General features: G+C 40.3%; 1 long non-coding RNA gene across 1 annotated transcript; it reads left to right on the top strand.

Annotated features, from left to right (window-relative positions):
- Positions 1 to 147: 147 nt before the first annotated feature.
- Positions 148 to 18,191, top strand: LOC138845305 (uncharacterized). The gene is made up of 3 exons (XR_011382268.1): positions 148 to 264; positions 12,449 to 12,535; positions 18,053 to 18,191. It is a non-coding gene; the product is annotated as an uncharacterized lncRNA (long non-coding RNA).
- Positions 18,192 to 20,255: the final 2,064 nt, after the last annotated feature.

Here is a 20,255-nt window from a genome sequence, read left to right as displayed (position 1 = left end):
TTTACATGTTAATCTGTAACAGACATGCAGAATGATTACATGTAGAAATGATGCTCACATGTAAACCATACATAGCTAAGGAGCTTCATACATTTTTTAAGAAGCATAAAACTTGTAAGGGTACTTTGAAAAGTGTGTGGTAATGCATATTATTAAGGAACTGTGCATGGATTTAAGTTTTTTACACCAAAATAACATCTTTTAACTTCATTTTCCACAGCCTTTGAAGTGCCCTTTGTGTCCCCCCTTTACGGCTGCCACCTTGTAAGAGCCCATGCATTTTATTACTTCTTTTCCCAAGAAACCAGACTCTCCTTGTGAAATCAAGATATTTACTATTTAAGTAGCTTGAATATAATAAGGGATATTGTTGAATGACTGCATATGAACCAATATTTTTCAGTGGCATTAATGTATCCAAACATTTCTTTTAAAGAATTTATTGTTCAGTCATTCTGAGGCTCAGTAAATAAAATGAGGATGTCAGGTTGTTAGGTTGTAAACAAGTTGCTCTGAACTCTGCTGTTGGTGCATATGTAGCAGCAGAATGGCGGTGGTAATGTCAAACAATCCTTTTGTGGGAGTTTATTTTTTAAATCCAAAGTAGTTTTTCACAGAGTAAGGAGTGCGAGATGCTGAATACAATGTCAGATTGATGAATACTAATGAAAATAGTAGAGGATAGAAACTCTTAAAAGGAAGAGTAGACATAAAATGTTTATTGTATTTATATTAAAACATGGGTTATATAATTAGAATGTGCTCTAAAAATATAATTACATATATCCAGTTTATCATGCACAGTGTGCATCATTTAGGATGGATAAATTGTTCTATTATCACAATTTATCTTGTTTTTCTTTTTTTTTTTTTTTTTGAGGTAACTTGTTAAAAACTTTTTGCCTTTCATCTGTTTCTTAGTTATCTGCATGGAATCCAGATTTCAGCTTGTAGAAATTATAATTTTTATTGATACGAATGAGTAGTAATTAAGTGTATAAAATACATTTTTGCAAAGGAAAAGGGGGTACTATTGACAGTTAATATTGTGCCAACAGCCTACAATACATCAGAACTTTCCCAGACAAATCAGAATACATGGTCACACTTACCTGATTAAAATTTGATGAAAGCAGATGATATAATTGAAAAGATATAGGGGAGGAATAAATTCCTGAATTTAACTAAAATGAATAACTTGTGAAGCAAAGACTTCTGTCTGTCCAGAGGATAAGATGATGACATTGTATCAGATAGCTAAAATGTACTGGCTTGGGTCATTCTTTTGATTAGTTTAGTTTTGGGAAGTCAACTGGGTGACTGGAAAAAGCATGACAATCTTTGATTATCTAGAATCTGAGAATTTGAATATGCGAGTTTTAACCTCAAGTATCTTGAACATTACACTAAGAAAATATTATGAGAGTGTTTTGTAAAATAGCTGTTAGTACTTTTGTTTTTGAATAGAATGTCTTCTGGTAACACTGAAGAAACATTTCTGGGTTTATTTTTAACTTTGAAAAATAAAGAAGGGTTTTTTTTTATTTTCCATTTTTTAAAAACTAGAACTTGGTTGTCATTACTCTTAAAAATGCTTTTTCTTGTACACACTTCTCAATTATCCCACTGACATACATTCTAAATATAAATTGTTTTGAATGTAAATACCTGTTTGTGTTTAGTACTTCTACTGGTAGCAGTTCATAATATTTCAGTGTAGGAATGTCTTCCTGTCTGGTGGGAGGAACAGTTTCCACAGTGGAGAGTAGTTGGGACAAGGCTGTCATATGCAGGCTTTGCAGTTTATGCAGTGTACAACTACATTATGTGTTGGTGGAGATGTTCATTCACATCCTAGATTGGTATTTTTATTATGACTTTTTAAAAAAAGATTTATTTTATTTATTTGAAAGAGTTAGAGAGAGAGCCAGAGGACAGAGAGGTCTTCCATCCGATGGTTCACTCCCCAAATGGCCATAAGGCCAGAGTTGAGTTGATCCAAAGGCAGGGGACAGGACCTTCTTCCGAGTCTCCCACACGGGTGCAGGGCCCCAAGACTTGGGCCATCTTCTATTGCTTTTCCAGTCCATAGCAGAGAACTGGATTGGAAGTGGAACAGCCGGGACTCGAATTGGCACCCATATGGGATGCCAGCGCTGCGGGCCAGGGCTTTAACCTGCTGCGCCACAGCACCAGCCCCATGACTTTTTTTTTTTTAGCAGATGTCAGTTAATTTCTTCCAACAAGATTAACATGCTTTGTCAGTTTCTAACAGATGGAAGTAAAGAGTCTTGAAGCCTCAAAGATGGAGCATTTTTTTCCTCACTCATAAAATGATGCTAGTTGGGCTAGGGTGGAGATTCAGTCTTTGGGCAAATTATAACAATCTTTTTTTTTTTTTTTAACTTTTATTTAATGAATATAAATTTCCAAAGTACGATTTATGGATTACAATGGCTTCCCCCCGATACCGTCCCTCCCACCCACAACCCTCCCCTTTCCCACTCCCTCTCCCCTTCCATTCACATCAAGATTCATTTTCGATTATCTTAATATACAGAAGATCAGCTTAGTATACATTAAGTAAGGATTTCAACAGTTTGCTCCCACACAGAAACATAAAGTGAAAAATAATAGATGATTTTTTTTAAATGATGATGAAATCAGATCAGACCTATTGTCATGTTTAATCCCAGTGAGAGTCAAGTTGGGAATTGATAATTTCTTTTTTTTTTTTTTTTTTTTTTTACAGAAGATCAGTTTAGTATGCATTAAGTAAAGATTTCAACAGTTTGCACCCCCATAGAAACACAAAGTGAAATATATTGTTTGAGTACTCATTATAGCATTAAATCTCAATGCACAGCACATTAAGGACAGAGATCCTACATTAGGAGTAAGTGCACAGTGACTCCTGTTGTTGACTTTACCAATTGACACTCCTGTCTATGGCATCAGTAATCTCCCTATGCTCCAGTCATGAGTTTCCAAGGCTATGGAAGCCGTCTGAGTTCTCCGACTCTTATCTTGTTTAAACAAGGTCATAGTCAAAGTGGAGGTTCTCTCCTCCCTTCAGAGAAAGGTATCTCCTTCTTTGATGACCTGTTCTTTCCACTGGGATCTCACACACAGAGATCTTTTGCCAGAGTGTCTTGGATTTCCATGCCTGAAATACTCTCATGGGCTTTTCAGCCAGATCCGAATGCCTTTAGGGCTGATTCTGAGGCCAGAGTGCTATTTAGGACATCTGCCATTCTATGAGTCTGCTGAGTATCTCACTTCCCATGTTGGATCACTCTCCCCTTTATTTATTCTATCGGTTAGTGTTAGCAGGTACTAGACTTGTTTATGTGCTCCCTTTGACTCTTAGTCCTTTCATTATGATCAATTGTGAACTGAAATTGATCACTTGGAATAGTGAGATGGCATTGGTACATGCCACCTTGATGGGATTGAATTGGAATCCCCTGGTATGTTTCTAACTCTACCATTTGGGGCAAGTCAGCTTGAGCATGTCCCAAATTATACATCTCTTCCCTCTCTTATTCCCACTCTTATGTTTAACAGGGATCACATTTTAGTTAATTTTCAACACTTAAGAATAACCGTGTGATAATTACAGAATTAAACCAGTCATATTAAGTAGAACAGATAAAAAAAACTACTAAGAGGGATAATGTATTAAGTTGTTCATCAACAGTCAGGGCTATGCTGATCAAGTCACCGTTTCCCATAGTGTCCATTTCACTTCAACAGGTTTCCTTTTTGGTGTTCAGTCAGTTGTCACCGATCAGGGCGAACATATGGTATTTGTCCCTTTGGGACTGGCTTACTTCACTCAGCATGATGTGTTCCAGATTCCTCCATTTTGTTGCAAATGACTGGATTTCGTTGTTTCTTACTGCGGTATAGTATTCTAAAGAGTACATATCCCATAACTTCTTTATCCAGTCTACTGTTGATGGGCATTTGGGTTGGTTCCAGGTCTTAGCTATTGTGAATTGAGCTGCAATAAACATTAGGGTGCAGACCGCTTTTTTGTTTGCCAATTTAAATTCCTTTGGGTAAATTCCAAGGAGGGTGATGGCTGGGTCGAACGGTAGGGTTATCTTCAGATTTCTGAGGAATCTCCAGACTGACTTCCATAGTGGCTTGACCAGTTTGCATTCCCACCAACAGTGGGTTAGTGTCCCTTTTTCCCCACATCCTTGCCAGCATCTGTTGTTGGTAGATTTCTGCATGTGAGCCATTCTAACCGGGGTGAGGTGAAACCTCATTGTGGTTTTAATTTGCATTTCCCTGATTGCTAATAACCTTGAACATTTTTTCATGTGCCTGTTGGCCATTTGGATTTCCTCTTTTGAAAAATGTCTATTGAGGTCCTTGGCCCATCTCTTAAGTGGGTTGTTGGTTTTGTTTTTGTGGAGTTTCTTGATCTCTTTGTAGATTCTGGTTATTAACCCTTTATCAGTTGCATAGTTTGCAAATATTTTTTCCCATTCTGTCGTTTGCCTCTTCACTCTCCTGACTGTTTCTTTTGCAGTACAGAAACTTCTCAATTTGATGCAATCCCAATAGTTGATTTTGGCTTTGACTGCCTGTGCTTCCCGGGTCTTTTCCAGAAATTCTTTGCCTGTGCCAATATCTTGAAGGGTTTCTCCAATGTTCTCTAATAACTTGATGGTGTCAGGTCGTAGATTTAGGTCTTTAATCCATGTGGAGTGGATTTTTGTGTAAGGTGTAAGGTAGGGGTCTTGCTTCATGATTCTGCACGTGGAAATCCAATTTTCCCAGCACCATTTATTGAATAGACTGTCCTTGCTCCAGGAATTAGTTTTAGATCCTTGATCAAATATAAGTTGGCTGTAGATGTTTGGGTTGATTTCTGGTGTTTCAATTCTGTTCCATTGGTCTATCCATCTGTTTCTGTACAGTACCATGCTGTTTTGATTACCACTGCCCTGTAGTATGTCCTGAAATCTGGTATTGTGATGCCTCCGGCTTTGTTTTTGTTGTACAAGATTGCTTTAGCTATTCGAGGTCTCTTGTGCCTCCATATAAATTTCAGCACCATTTTTTCCAGATCTGAGAATAAGGTCTTCGGTATCTTGATTGGTATTGCATTGAATTTATAAATTGCTTTTGGGAGAATGGACATTTTGATTATTGATTCTTCCAATCCATGAGCATGGAAGATTTTTCCATTTCTTGGTATCCTCTTCTATTTCTTTCTTTAAGGTTTTGTAATTTTCATCGTAGAGATTTTGAACGTCCTTGGTTAAGTTTATTCCAAGGTATTTGATTGTTTTTGTAGCTATTGTGAATGGGATTGATCTTAGAAGTTCTTCCTCAGCCATGGCATTGTCTATGTATACAAAGGCTGTTGATTTTTGTGCATTGATTTTATACCCTGCTACTTTGCCAAACTCTTCTATGAGTTCCAATAGTCTCTTAGTAGAGTTCTTTGGGTCCCCTAAATAAAGAATCATGTCATCTGCAAAGAGGGATAGTTTGAGTTCTTCCTTCCCAATTTGTATCCCTTTAATTTCTTTTTCTTGCCTAATAGCTCTGGCTAGAACCTCCAGAACTATATTGAATAGCAGTGGTGAGAGTGGACATCCCTGTCTGGTCCCAGATCTCAGTGGAAATGCTTCCAACTTTTCCCCATTCAATAGGATGTTGGCTGTGGGTTTTTCATAGATTGCTTTGATTGTATTGAGGAATGTTCCTTCCAAACCCAGTTTGCTTAGAGTTTTCATCATGAACGGGTGTTGTATTTTATCAAATGCTTTCTCGGCATCTATTGAGATAATCATATGGTTTTTCTTCTGCAGTCTGTTAATGTGGTGTATCACATTGATTGTCTTGCGCACATTAAACCATCCCTGCATACCAGGGATAAATCCCACTTGGTCTGGGTGGATGATCTTTCTGATGTGTTGTTGCATTCTATTGGCGAGAATTTTATTGAGGATTTTTGCATCTATGTTCATCAGGGATATTGGTCTGTAATTCTCTTTCAGTGCTGCATCTTTTTCCGGCTTAGGAATTAAGGTGATGCTAGCTTCATAGAAAGAATTTGGGAGGATTCCCTCTTCTTCGATTGTTCTGAATAGTTTGAGAAGAATTGGAGTTAGTTCTTCTTTAAACGTCTGGTAGAATTCAGCAGTGAATCCATCTGGTCCTGGGCTTTTCTTTGTTGGGAGGGCCTTTATTAGTGTTTCAATTTCTGTCTCAGTTATGGGTCTGTTTAGGTTTTCGATGTCTTCCTGGTTCAATTTAGGTAGGTTGCATGTGTCCAGGAATCTATCCATTTCTGATAGGTTTCCCTGTTTGCTGGCATACAAGTCCTTGTAGTAATTTCTGATGATTCTTTTTATTTCTGTGGTGTCTGTTGTTACATTTCCTTTTTCATCTCTGATTTTATTGATTTGGGTCTTTTCTTTTTTTAGTTAGTTGGGCCAATGGGGTGTCAATTTTGTTTATTTTTTCAAAAAACCAGCTCCTCGTTTAGCTGATTTTTTGTAATGTTTTTCTTGATTCAATCCTGTTGATTTCTTCTCTGATTTTAATTATTTCTCTTCTCCTACTAGATTTGGGTCTGGTTTGCTGTAGGTTTTCTAGATCCTTGAGGTGAATTGAAAGCTCATCTATTTGGTGCCTTTCCAATTTCTTGATGTAGGCACCTATTGATATAAACTTTCCTCTTAACACTGCTTTTGCTGCGTCCCATAAGTTTTGGTATGTTGTGCTGTTATGCTCATTTACTTCCAGAAAGTTTTTGATTTCTCTTTTGATTTCTTCTATGACCCATTGTTCATTCAGGAGCATGTTGTTCAATCTCCATGTGTTTCTGTATGGTCTAGGGATTGCTGAGTTGCTAATTTCCAACTTCATTCCTTTATGGTCTGAGAAGCTGCATGGTATGATTCTAATTCTTTTGAATTTGCTGAGACTTGCTTTATGGCCTAGTATGTGGTCAATCCTAGAGAAGGTTCCATGTACTGCTGAGAAGAATGTAAAATCTTTAGCTGTAGGATTGAAAGTTCTGTATATATCTGTTAGATCCATTTGGGCTATAGTGTCGTTTAAATCTACTGTATCCTTGTTGATCTTCTGTCCTATTGATCTGTCTATTTCTGAGAGTGGAGTATTGAAGTCCCCCAGTACTATTGTATTGGGGTCTAAGTCTCCCTTTAAGTCCGTTAACAAATCTTTTAGGTAAACCGGTGCCCTGTAGTTAGGTGCATATACATTGATAATTGTTATATCTTCCTGTTGAATTGATCCCTTAATCATTATGTAGTGTCCCTCTTTGTCTCTCTTAACGGTTTTTGTGGTAAAGTTTATGTTGTCTGATATTAAGATGGCTACGCCCGCTCTTTTTTCATTTCTGTTGGCATGGTATATCTTTTTCCAGCCTTTCACTTTCAGTCTGTATGGATCTTTGTTGGAAAGATGTGTTTCTTGTAAGCAGCAAATAGATGGGTTTTGTTCCTTAACCCAATCAGCCAATCGGTGTCTTTTAACTGGACAGTTCAGGCCATTCACGTTCAATGTGACTAATGAAAAGTGGTAACTTTGCCCTGCCATTTGCCAAAGATAGGTTCTAATATATGCTTTGAATTCCCTGTAATCTTTTGCTGCGAGGTTTCCTTCCTTGGTTTCCTTCCTTTACCTTCTTTCATATTGATGACCATGTTTCTTTGTTTCTGTGTGTAACACATCTTTAAGCATCTTTTGCAGGGCTGGACGAGTGGCAACAAATTCTTTCAATTTCTGTTCGCTATGAAAAGTCTTTATTTCACCTTCATTCACAAATGATAGCTTTGCAGGATATAATATTCTGGGTTGGCAGTTTTTCTTAGTACCTGGGCTATATCTCGCCATTCCCTCCTAGCTTGTAGAGTTTCTGATGAGAAGTCAGCTGTGAGTCTGATTGGAGATCCTCTGAGAGTAATCTGACGTTTCTCTCTTGCACATTTTAGGATCTTTTCTTTATGTTTCACTGTGGAGAGTTTAATTACAGCGTGTCGTGGTGAGGATCTCTTTTGGTCGTGTTTATTAGGGGTTCTGTGAGCTTCCTGTACTAGGATTTCTCTGTCCTTCTCCAAACCTGGGAAATTTTCTGCTAATATCTCACTAAAAAGGCCTTCTAATCCTTTCTCCCTCTCCATGCCTTCAGGAACTCCTAGAACCTGAATGTTGGGTTTTTTAATAGTATCCTGAAGATTTCCGACAATATGCTTTAGATTTCTAATTTCCTCTTCTTTTCTGTGGTCTGTGTCCTGTCCTGTTCTCTGTCTTCTAAGTCCGATATTCTCTCTTCTGCTTCACCCATTCTGTTTGTAAGGCTCTCTATTGTGTTTTTCATTTGATCTATTGAATTCTTCACTTCAGTCACTATCACAGTTTCCTGTTGTACTAGTTGTTTCATTTCATTTTGATTCCTCCTTAATATTTCATTTTCACGAGAGAGATTTTCTATCTTGTCCATTAAGGATTTCTGTAGTTCAAGAATTTGTTTTTGAGAACTTCTTAATGTTCTTATCAATTTTTTGAGATCTGCTTCTTGCATTTCTTCTATGTCATCATCTTCATAATCTTGAATTGGGGTGTCTTTTTCATTTGAGGGCGTCATGGTGACTTCCTTGTTTTTATTACCTTGGTTTTTGCATTTGTTATTTGGCATATTGGAGATATTTGGTTTCTTCACTGTGGTGCTTTTTCTTGTTATACTATGACTCTAGATTAAGTGGACTATCTGTTTTTTATGGAGCCTTAGGGCTTGAGATGGGTGTGGCCTGAGAGCTCTGTTTGGTGTGCCAAAGGTGACACTCCCAGGATAGGCGTGGTAAACCTCTCTCTCTCTCTCTCTCTCTCTCTCTTTTTTTTTTTTTTGATTCAAAAGGGAAGTTATTCTGCACAGCTGAAGGAAGTTGGAGGTAGTTAGCAGGCAAATGATATACCCACAGGAGCCAGAGATCAGAAGCTCTTTCCCAAGGACCACACAGAGAATCTGTTCGGCCCTCAGAGTGGGCTCAAATTCTCCTTCAGTCTCCCACTGGGTTGCCAAAGTTACGGAATTGTAGCGTCTCTGGAGAGTGCTCACGTGAATTCAGTGAGTTCTCTCCCCCACCGTCTCTTTTTTCACAGTCTCAGTTCAGTAGCACCACAAATTTACTAGGTCCTAATCTCCTGTTAATTCGCCCCTCCCAGAGTCAGGTTTTTCTGCTAGGCTCAGGGCCGGTGCAGACCTGAGGTTGCTCTGCTTATGACGTATGTCCAAGATGGCGCCTGCTCTTTGTCTTGCTCGCCCTTGAGAGGTGAGCGGAGAGAAACCCGTGTCTGTACCAGTCACCTTTTTTTTTTTTCTCTCTCTCTCTCTTCCAGCTAGCCTGGTGAACTCCCCCCCCCCCGGGGGGTCGTTCCCTCTAGTCTCCTCTCTCCGCTTGCCTGCCAGTGTCTCGGGCTATTGAGGTTCGGCTCACCTCGCGTTCCAGCGCTGGTGTGTTGAGTCTGCCGCTGTTGTACCGAACTGTGGGCTCCCACGCTCTCCACGCAGGTCCGCTCCCCTTCCAGCGCCGATGTGTGGACTCGGAGCCCTGGACTTCTCAAGCCTCCCCGCTGTCGTCTGTGTGGCACGCACTCCCCTTCGAGCACTGTCGCGCAGACCCTGCGGCTCGGTCCCGCGGCTCGGCTTCCGCGCGGTGGGCGACCTTGTTCTCCCAGTAGGTCCTCCGATTCACGGCCACTCGATCCAGAAGGGTTTCCTCTGCAATATTTTCCTGGTTGTTTTTTCTGAGGCTACCGTAACTCCCCTTTTATTAAACTAAATTTTCCCGGACTGTCGGCGCACACCCTCACTATTCCGCCATCTTGGCTCCCAGTCCAAATTATAACAGTCTTAATAACAATGAAACAATATTTAAGAATTGAATTATGGGGCTTGCGCTGTACTACATCTGGTTAAGCACCCCCTGTGATGCCAGCATCCCAAATGAGTGCCGGTTCAAGTTGCAGCTGCTCCAGTTCCAATCCAGCTCCTTGCTAATGCAGCTGAGAAAGCAGCAGAAGATGGCCCTAGTGATTTGGACACCTACCACTCACATGGGAGGCCCAGATGACGTTCCAGGCTCCTGGCTTTGGCCTGGCCAAGCCCTGGCTGTTGTGGCCATTTGGGGAGTGACCAGTGAATGAAAGTTTTCTCTGTCTCTGATTCTCTCTCTCTCTCTCTCTCTCACCTTGCTTTTCAAGCAAATAAATATTAAAAAAAAAAAAATTGCAAATGCCGGCACTACGGTGTAGCAGGTAAAGGTACTGCCTGCAATGCTGGCAGCAGAAGATGGCCCAAGTCCTTGGGCCCCTGCACCCCATAGGAGACCTGGAAGAAGCTCCTGGCTTCCATCTGGCCCAGCCCTGGCTGTTAGGGCCATTTGAGGAGTGAACTAGTAGATGGAAGATTCTCTCTCTCTTTCCCTCCACCTTTCTATTTTTCTACCTCTGCCTCTTTTCCTCTGTAACTCTTTCAGATAATAAATAAACTTTTTTTTAAAAATCAAAGAATTGCATCAAACATTTTTCATATTATAGGTATTCCTAAAAATCATCTTACTTGGAAAATCTACTTAATGTCTATGGGTGCTTTATCGGTGGCCATCATTAGCTTTCCTGTGTTAGATCTAATTAGCCCATTTATCATTACTGGCATCATTTATATGGAGAATTTAACCTATATAAAGGTTAAATGTTAAAACAATTTGTATCAGCCATCTGTAGCATTTTCTTTTTGTGATTTTCATGTTAGTATTACTCAGTGAATCTGTCCATCTAGGTAGTACTTAAAACCTGGTTACCACTACTGAAGAGAATGTTACATGTATGACTCAAATTACTCATTTTAATATTAGTCTTGAGTAGGTAAATATAATTTCTCCACATGTACTTCTTTTTCCTATCCAAAACCATTTTTAACATAGTTCAGGGGGTGGCGCTGTGACGTAGTGGGTAAAGCTGCCTCCTGCAGTGCTGGCATCTCATATGGGTCTTACTCCCTGCTGCTCCACTTCCCATCCAGCTCTGCTGTGGCCGGGAAAGCAGTAGAAGAGGGCCCAGCTTGGGCCCCTGCCCTGCATGGGAGACCAGGAGGAAGCTCCTGCCTCCGGGCTTTGGATTGGCGCAGCTCTGGCGGTTGTGGCCGGTTGGGGAGTGAACCAGCAGATGGAGGACCTCTCTCTCTGCCTTTCTTCTCTCTGTGAAACTCTTTCAAATAAATAAATTTTTTAAAAAAAGTACAGAAAGTTGTCTTGTAATTGCTAGATAAAAATACAACAAAATAGGAGCAGGCACTCGACCAAATGGTTAAGATGCTGGTTAAGAAAGATGCTGGGGCTGGCACTGTGGCTTACTTGGCTAATCCTCCACCTGCAGCGCTGGCATCCCATATGGGTGCTGGGTTCTAGTTCTGGTTGCCCCTCTTCCAGTCCAGCTCTCTGCTGTGGCCCAGGAGGACAGTGGAGGATGGCCCAAGTGCTTGGGCGCCTGCACCCACATGGGAGACCAGGAAGAAGCACCTGGCTCCTGGCTTTGGATCAGCACAATGCCGGCCATAGCGGCCATTTTGGGGGTGAACCAATGGAAGGAAGACCTTTCTTTCTGTCTCTCACTGTCTATAACTCTACCTGTCAAATAAAAAAAGAAAGATGCTGAATCACACATTGGAGTGCCTGGGTTCTTAGACCTACCCTGGCTCCTGACTGCAGGTTCTTGCTAATGCAGACCCTGGGAGGCAGCAGTATGAACCAGCAGATGGGAGGGGAATGTTTTCTCTCTCCCTACTCCCCCCATAAATCAATAAATATTTTAAAGAATAAGCTTGTACTGTGTTAATACTGAGCTGTTCTGAATTACGATTCAAGGCTAAAACATGTAAACAACCTTCAATTATGTGAAATTATTATTTTAAAGATTTTTTTAAAAAAGATTTATTTATTTCAAAGGTAGAGTTACAGAGAGGCAGAGAGAGAAAGAGGCCATCCATCTGCTGGCTCACTCCTCCAATGGCCACAATGGCTGGAGCTGTGCCAATCCAAAGCTAGGAGCCAGGACTGCTTCTGGGTTTCCCATGTGTGTGCAGGGCCCAATGACCTGGGCCGCCATCTACTCCTTCCCCAGGCCATAGATGAGAGTTGGATGGGAAGTGGAGCGGCCAGGACTCGAACCAGCACCCACATGGGTTGCTGGCACCGCAGGCAGCAGCTTTACCCGCTCCGCCACAATGCTGGCCCCATGTATTTTTAAACCTGAGTTACATTGTTGAGTCTGTAAGAATTGCGTCAAATCATTCTGTACTAGGTTATTTAATTAGTGCATTTATAAATATGTGCCAGTGAGTCTTAGAGATTTCCAGTGCTGTGTTTGACGATGGACATGAATTTAATTTTTGCAGTATCACACAACCACGAAAATGTTGAACTGAGAGGAATGAACCTTCATTAATACAGAAAACTTCAGAACAGTAAATGATATGTATAAGGTAAACAAAAGTGCACAAAAACATGGAACAAAATGTTTTCCATGGTCAGTGTATCTGGTTTTTATTTTTACTATTTATAAATCATTAAATTACAGTCTTTTTTAGGATTCTGTTTTGTTATTGCTCCACTCTGTAATGAAGACTGTCCTTGAGTGGAGACATTGAATTATTAGAAGTAATTTCACCCGTTCCCTGAGCCTTCTAGTTCTAATAGTATATTATGTTCTCCATGTGCTGTAAAGAAAATGCTGTTTTGTAACCTTTTGCTCAGCCGCTTAAGATGTCATGGTAACTAAAAGTGGAAATTTTTTTAAAAGATTTTTGTATTTATTTGAAAGATGGAATTAGAAGGAGAGACAGAGACTATATCTTGCATTCTTTGGTTCATTCCCCAAATGACTGCAATGGCTGGAGCTGGACCAAGCCAAAGACAAGAGCCAGTAAGTGCATCTGGATCTCCCATGTAGGTGGCAGGTACCCAAATAACGTTTGGCCATCTTCCACTGCTTTCCCAGGTGCACCAGCAGGGCAGTGTATGGGAAGTGGAGCAACTGGGACTCAGACCGGCCTTCAGGGCCCGGTGCTCACATGGGATGCTGGCAGGCAGCCACGTAACCTGCTGTGCCAGAGTGCTGGCCTCTAAAGGAAACTGAATGCAGGACTCCTGGGGACGGGGGGGGGTGGTGAGGGAGAGGATTGTGATAGTGACTTAATAAATTCATTTAAGTTTGTGTTTTAAAATGTTTCAGGAGAACAAAATCTGTGAAGGTAGAGGAGCGCTTATCCAATAGGAATTATTTTAATTGTCTGAAGATGACTTCCCAAGAGGATGGCACATACTAGTCCTGTGCAGTGTGATTAAATGTCATTTTTCCTCACATTCTTTGATAGTATTTTATTTTTTAAAGATTTTGTTTACTTGAAATGTAGAGGAACAGAGAGAAGAGGAGAGACAGATCTTCCATCTGATGCTCCCAAATGGCTGCAGTGTCTATGGCTGGGCCAGCCAAAACCAGTAGCCAGGGGCTGCTTCTGGTTCTCCAGCGTGGTGGCAGGGGCACTTGGGCCATCCGCTGCTGCTTTCCCAGGCGCTTTGCCCAGATGGGATGCTGGCACTGCAGGCGATGTCTTAACCTGCTGTGCCACAAAACTGGCCCTGATAAGCATTTTTTTTTTTTTTTTTTTTGAAGACCCACTGACTACATTGAGAATGGATTGAAAGAAATCACAACCAGGCCGGCGCCGCGGCTCACTAGGCTAATCCTCCACCTAGTGGCGCCTGCACACCGGGTTCTAGTCCCGGTCGGGGCGCTGGATTCTGTCCCAGTTGCCCCTCTTCCAGGCCAGCTCTCTGCTGTGGCCAGGGAGTGCAGTGGAGGATGGCCCAAGTGCTTGGACCCTGCACCCCATGGGAGACCAGGAGAAGTACCTGGCTCCTGCCATCGGATCAGCGCAGTGCGCCGGCCGCAGCGGCCAATGGAGGGTGAACCAACAGCAAAAAGGAAGACCTTCCTCTCTGTCTGTCTCTCACTGTCCATTCCGTCTGTCAAAAAAAAAAAAAAAAAAAAATCACAACCAAAGAGCAAGAGGTCGATGGAAATCTGTTGGAGTAATTACGGAAGAGAGGGCATTGGTTTTGATTGGGATTGTAGCAGTGGAGATGATTAGAAATATACATTACAGAGAATTTTAGGAAGAAATATTAGTAAGAATTGATGACTGGTTGGTTAAAGTGAGTGAGAATCAAAGATTACTCCCAGTTTTTTCTCATAAGCATCTGAGTGTATTTACTGAGCTAAGGAATTTTTGGATGAAGAAGGATGTGTTAGTATATATTGGATGTTACATGAAGATGTCAAGTAGGCAATTGGATATTTAAATTGCATGCTTACAAAATTAGGCTTAGAAACAGATGATCCAACATGCAGATAGTAATTGAAGCAAAGATTCCTTTACGAGAGGATCTAGAGTGGTAAGAGGATAAAGTTCTGGTGAATGCCAGCTTTTGCATAGCCAGGGAGGAGCTCAATGAACTAAGTAGTAGCTGTAATAGAGGTGGAGTATTTTTTTCCCCCAAAGAACTGGGCTGCAGCAAGCCAGAGGAGAGGGTTAATAAGGACAGATTTTTATCACTTTCCAATAATTTGTCTTTAACAAAATTTTTGATTTGGGACAAAGACATCTCCCCACTGCTGGTTCACACCCCAAATGTTTGGTGACTGGGACTGTGCCAGGACAGGAAATAAATGTAATATAGGTCTCCGAGAGGGTTTCAGGAAGCTGGAGCCAGAGCTGGGAATGGCATGCAGGCACTTTGATGTGAGGTGAAGGGAGGAATCTTAACCATTGGGCTGAAAGCCAGCTCCTAGTGATCTTTTATAGTGCTGAGTGCTTTCTTATTTAACTTTGGTTCCTGAAATTCTTTCTTTAAAAATGTGACCTAAATATTGAACTTATTTTTCTGCACTCCTTATTTAAAATTTGATTTTTATTTTCCAAATTCTGATTATTTAATTAATCAATTTATGGTGGCCTTTCCCTCTTAATTGTTGCTAACTCATTACTTTGAGGCTAACCTTCTGGAACAGGTGGGATTTAAGATAACCAACTAGATTTCTGTGTTTTATTTCTAACCCACCTTTGCTCCAGACCTGGTATTTGGTCTGTCCAAGTCTTAGACTTGATAGCAAAAATCATGTAAAGAATACTTATAATTAAGAGAAACAAAGTCCTGAAGTATACCCCCAAAGTATTCTGACTTGGAAAGAATATCATAAAATAGAAAAATAGATAATTATTAGCTTTATTATAATTACTATAGATTAAAGTGATTATAAGTTCAAGCTATTTTTTTAAACTGGGATTTTTAAAAAATGGTATCATCTTCTTTAAATTACATGATACTGAGAGAACTTATATATTATCTTCAGAAGCAGATTGTGAAGTCCAAACCTTTTTAGAGATTTTTCATGATTGAGTATACAATTACCTGAAATTTTCCTGCTGAATTTAGAGAGTAGAATCTGAATGCTTGAGGATGTTTTTTGGCTCAGTTTTTTTTTTTAATTTATTTTTTTATTTTTTGATAGGCAGAGTGGACAGTGAGAGAGAGAGGCAGAGAGAAAGGTCTTCCTTTGCCGTTGGTTCATCCTCCAGTGGCTGCCGCGGCCGGTGCGCTGCAGCCACCGCACCGTGCTGATCCGATGGCAGAAGCCAGGTACTTCTCCTGGTCTCCCATGGGGTGCAGGGCCCAAGCACTTGGGCCATCCTTCACTGCACTCCCTGGCCACAGCAGAGAGCTGGCCTGGAAGAGGGGCAACCGGGAAAGAATCTGGCGCCCCGATTGGCTCAGTTTTTGGCAATAACTGAAAATTAGTTAGAAGACCTAATTTTAATGCGTTTCCTAGAGAGAAAGGGAAATGGTGGTAATGCTCAGTGTTTAAGACTCTAAATGGCCATAGGACAGAAGCAGCATTCAGAAAGTTTGAGGTTAGCATTCTCATTTTGAAGAGTTCAGTTTTTCTGACTTGTGATTGGAGTAAAGGTCATTCTGAAGCAGTTGAGAACATTGATTATCTTAAGTTCAAAGTACTGATGCTCTTTGATTTATAGAGAATAAAATTATAACATGAATTGTGGATGTTCAGAGACTTTTTTCTGTGAGTTTTGATTTAGTTGCAAGTGCTAAACAGTACAGTTTGGCTTTTGACGTCAACTTCAAAACAACAGTGTATGGCATGCTTTTCTGCTCTCGTACAGTGACTTATCCTGTTCCTTTTCTCAAGGCATGATCAGTGTTACTACACTTGTTAGGTATCATTGGTGAGGTATCTGAGATTATGATTTGCTTTTCTTGATTCATAAACGGGTGTGTGCTCACCATTTTCTGGTTAAATTGCTATGTGTATGGAGATGACATTTCTAGTATTTTTGAATACCATGTGGTAAATGTCAGCTTTAAAAATACAGTACTGCAAACAATTCTTCCAAGGGAAGTCTTAAAACAAGTTGAATTTATGAGCATTTGTTTATACCTGATTCCTCTGGCAGTGATTTTACAACGTCTCTCCACTACTTACTATTGTTTTTTCCAAGAGTGATTTTTTTTTTTTTACAGTTTGGATTATTAGAATTACATTTGGGACACAAATTTTACTGAGTCTTATTGAAGACCCAAGGTTCTTCTGAACTATGAAAAGTTGTTATGATAAGTTGATAATTATGTTTTCTACATTATTATATTTGGTTGTGTCTAGCTTTTTCCTTTTTCTTTTTACTTTCTTTTCTTTTGGAATCATACATGTAGTGTTTTAAGCAACTCATTTCCTTTTCCTTTTTCCTTTGGTAAATCTGACTCCATTACCTCTGTTTCCAAGATGAGAGACTGTCCAGGGAAGGTGAATGAGTTACACATGGAAGCACTGTCATGTTGTCATTAAAATTAGAACCTAGTTCTTTTGACTTCTTAGCATTCATTCTACTTCATTATATTGCTTTCCCATCTGCACCGTGGTTTGGATACTGCCTTGATTGAGTTGAAAGCTTATAAGTGGGGCTCCACTTAAAATAGGTTAACCACATGAAAGCAAAAACAAAACTTTTCTCCGACTAAGAATCTACTAACTTGAAAATTAAGGACAAGATTTAGTTTGTAGTCTGTATACTCAACTGCTAATCTTTTTCTTTGGATATGTTTCATGCTATCAGGAAAATGCTAATAAAATTTTCATCTTTTAGAACTAGGGGTTTGAAGAAATCATGTAACTATTGCCTGTAAGAAAGATAAGCACCCCATTTTAAAGATAAAGTAATCAAATCCAAAGAGTTTTTAAGTCAGCTGGCTAATAAGTAACACAGTTGAGCTGGGGACTGCCTCTTAGTACACTTTTCATTTTGCTCTGTTGCCTTGACTTTGTGATGGTGGGTGCTTAACCGCGTCAAGTTTCAACTCTGAGAGATGGTTCCTAGCTGTATGTGTGCAGCAGTAATTAAGGACAGGAGCCTCCTGACTAGCCAACCTGGTCAGCTTGCATGACCCCAGGGAGACAATGGAATGACAGCTGATGCAGCTAGATTGCATTCACTTCCAAGTCCATAGAAAGCAGGGGTCCTGCAACAGGTATAAATGTGAATTTCCATTATTACAATTATCTTTATAATACAGCTGACATAATTCTGCATTCAAGTTCATTTGTCTTTGTAAATCCTGGGTTTAGAAAGGGAAGCATCTATATCTTTGGAAAACCTAGGATATAGCTGTTTTCTGTGCCCTATTTCTTTGGGAAAAACAGTGGATATTCAGTAAATATCTGAGCACTCATTAACACACCAGGTACTGATTGAGATGCAGGATATAATAATGGTGAATGTAACAGAGAATAGTTAGTGTTCTTAGGAAAGTTCCATTCTAGGGAGGAAAGCAAGTGATAAGCATACTAAGTGTATTTGCTGGTTTATTAGAGATTGATAAATGCTGTAGACAACGACAATAAAAAGGACTTCTGGTTTCTGTTCCAGCATCTAAGGAGCTTAGAAGTTGTCAGCTTGCCCTAACAACAAAGCTACACTGAAAATCAACAACCTTTGTTCTTGTTAGAACCATCAGAGAATGGAGGTCACAGGGCAGACTGCTGTCCCCCGTTTGGAGACAGATGAGCAGATACAGAGAATCACAACTTCAGGAACAGAAATACACAAGCAGAAACCAGCATGGGATCCAGTGCCAGGAGAGGAGTATCCCAAGCTGCAACTGACAAGTTGCTGGAGGCTCAGTGTGGACAAGTCAGTTACAAACTCTGTGGGGATAAGGGTGGTGATGGATGTGTTCATTTGATTGTGTCAATCATTTCACAGCATATATGCATATCTAATTGTCACATTGTATTCCTTGATTGTATTTCATCTTTATTTGACAAATATTTAAATTAAAAGCAAAATGAACCCCAAAGGGCTCATTTAAAAAGATCCCCACAGTTTTCAGAATTTTACCTCCAGGATCCCTACAATGTTCTCACAGTGAAAACTGGAAAGGAGCCTCATGCTTCCAGCATAAGAAAGAAGAAAGACACTGTTTAATTGTGCCCAATCATTCTGTCTTTCAGCAAGGCCTGGTCACAAGCAAAGCTGTCTCAGCAGAGCCTGACCAATCCAGGGAAAGGGAAGTACCCAACTCCTGGTATCTCCAACTTTCCATGTGGGAAGAGGAAAATAACCAATTTAGTTTTTGTGCCCCATTTAAGTGTGTGTGTGGGGGGGACTAAGAAGATGAAGGTCACAGCCCAGGAGCCCAAGCTCACAAAAGACAGTCACTGGCTAGAACAGTCGAGAACGTCCCCTGCCCTGCACCTTCGCACAACATCACTGAAGACCTGTTTACCTCAGTTCCTTTTACTCACACGTCATGTCTAGTGGCCAAATAAAAAGAGCTAGGCAAATGAGAGAGTAAGAACACAATTGGAGGAGACAGTAATCATCAGAACCAGACTTAGTTATGGCAGAGATGCTAGCATTATCAGACTAGGATAAAGTAACTGATTAATATCCTAAGGGATCAAGTGGCAAAAGTAGACAACATACAAGAACAGATGGGTAATGCAAGCAGAGAGAAATTCTAAGGAAGAATCAAAGAAATGCTAGAAATAAAAAAACAAAAGGACAAATTCCTTTAATGGGCTCATTAGTATAGACTGGACATAGCTGAGGAGGGAGTCAGTACCCTTGAAAACCTGTCAGTAAGAACTTCCTAGATGAAAAGAAAAGAGAAAAAACACTGGAAGAAAAATGAATATCTTCTGAGAACTATGGGACAACTACAAAAGAAGTTACATATATTTAATGGAAATACCAGGAAGAGAAAGAGAGGAGGTGTTTGAACAGTAATGACTGAAAAATCTCAAAACATATTTGAGAAACCAAACCACAGATTCACAGAGCTCAGAGTTCACCAAGCAGGATAAATGTCTCCAAATCAACCAAGCATATTATATTCAAATGGCAACAAATTGAATATAAAAGCTTGAAATAAGCCAAAGTCTAAGAACACTTTATCCATACTGGAGCAAGAAGAATGATGTCAGACTTATTTTCAGAAACAAAGCAAGAATAAAGAAAGTGGAGTGAAATATTTAAAATACTAAGAGAATAGAAAGAAACACCCACTCACCAACCTTCAGGGCAACCATTTAAAAATTAAAATAATTTATATGGTAAGAAAGGAGAGAAATGGTGCCATATAAAATGCTCAGTTCAAACCATATATAGCAGAAAAAGTACAGAAGACCATAAAAATAAAAGCAGTGGAAAGAAAATAGTGACATGTGCAGTAACTTATTTTTAAAAATGATTTATTTATTTGAAAGGTAGAGTTACACAGAGGATGAGTCAGAGAGATCTTTCATCTGCTGGTTCACTCCATAAATGGCCATAACGGCCGGAGCTGGGCTGATCCAAAGCAAGGTGCCAGAAGCTTCTTATGGGTCTCCCACATGGGTTCAGAGCCCCAAGCACTTGGGCCATCTTCTGTTTTCCCAGGCACATGTGCACAGGGCTGGATCAGAAGTGGAGCAGCCAGGACTCAACTTAGCATCCCATCCCTGGCACTGCAGGTGGCGGCTTAGCCTGCTGTGACACAGCAGTGGCCCCATGCAGTAACTGTTTTGTTTTGTTTTGTTTTGTTTTTTTGACAGTCAGAGTGGACAGTGAGAGAGAGAGATAGAAAGGT

This window comes from Oryctolagus cuniculus, chromosome 15, assembly GCF_964237555.1.
Source record: "Oryctolagus cuniculus chromosome 15, mOryCun1.1, whole genome shotgun sequence".
NCBI classification, from domain to species: domain Eukaryota; kingdom Metazoa; phylum Chordata; class Mammalia; order Lagomorpha; family Leporidae; genus Oryctolagus; species Oryctolagus cuniculus.
This window is presented reverse-complemented; position numbering and strand designations above follow the sequence as displayed.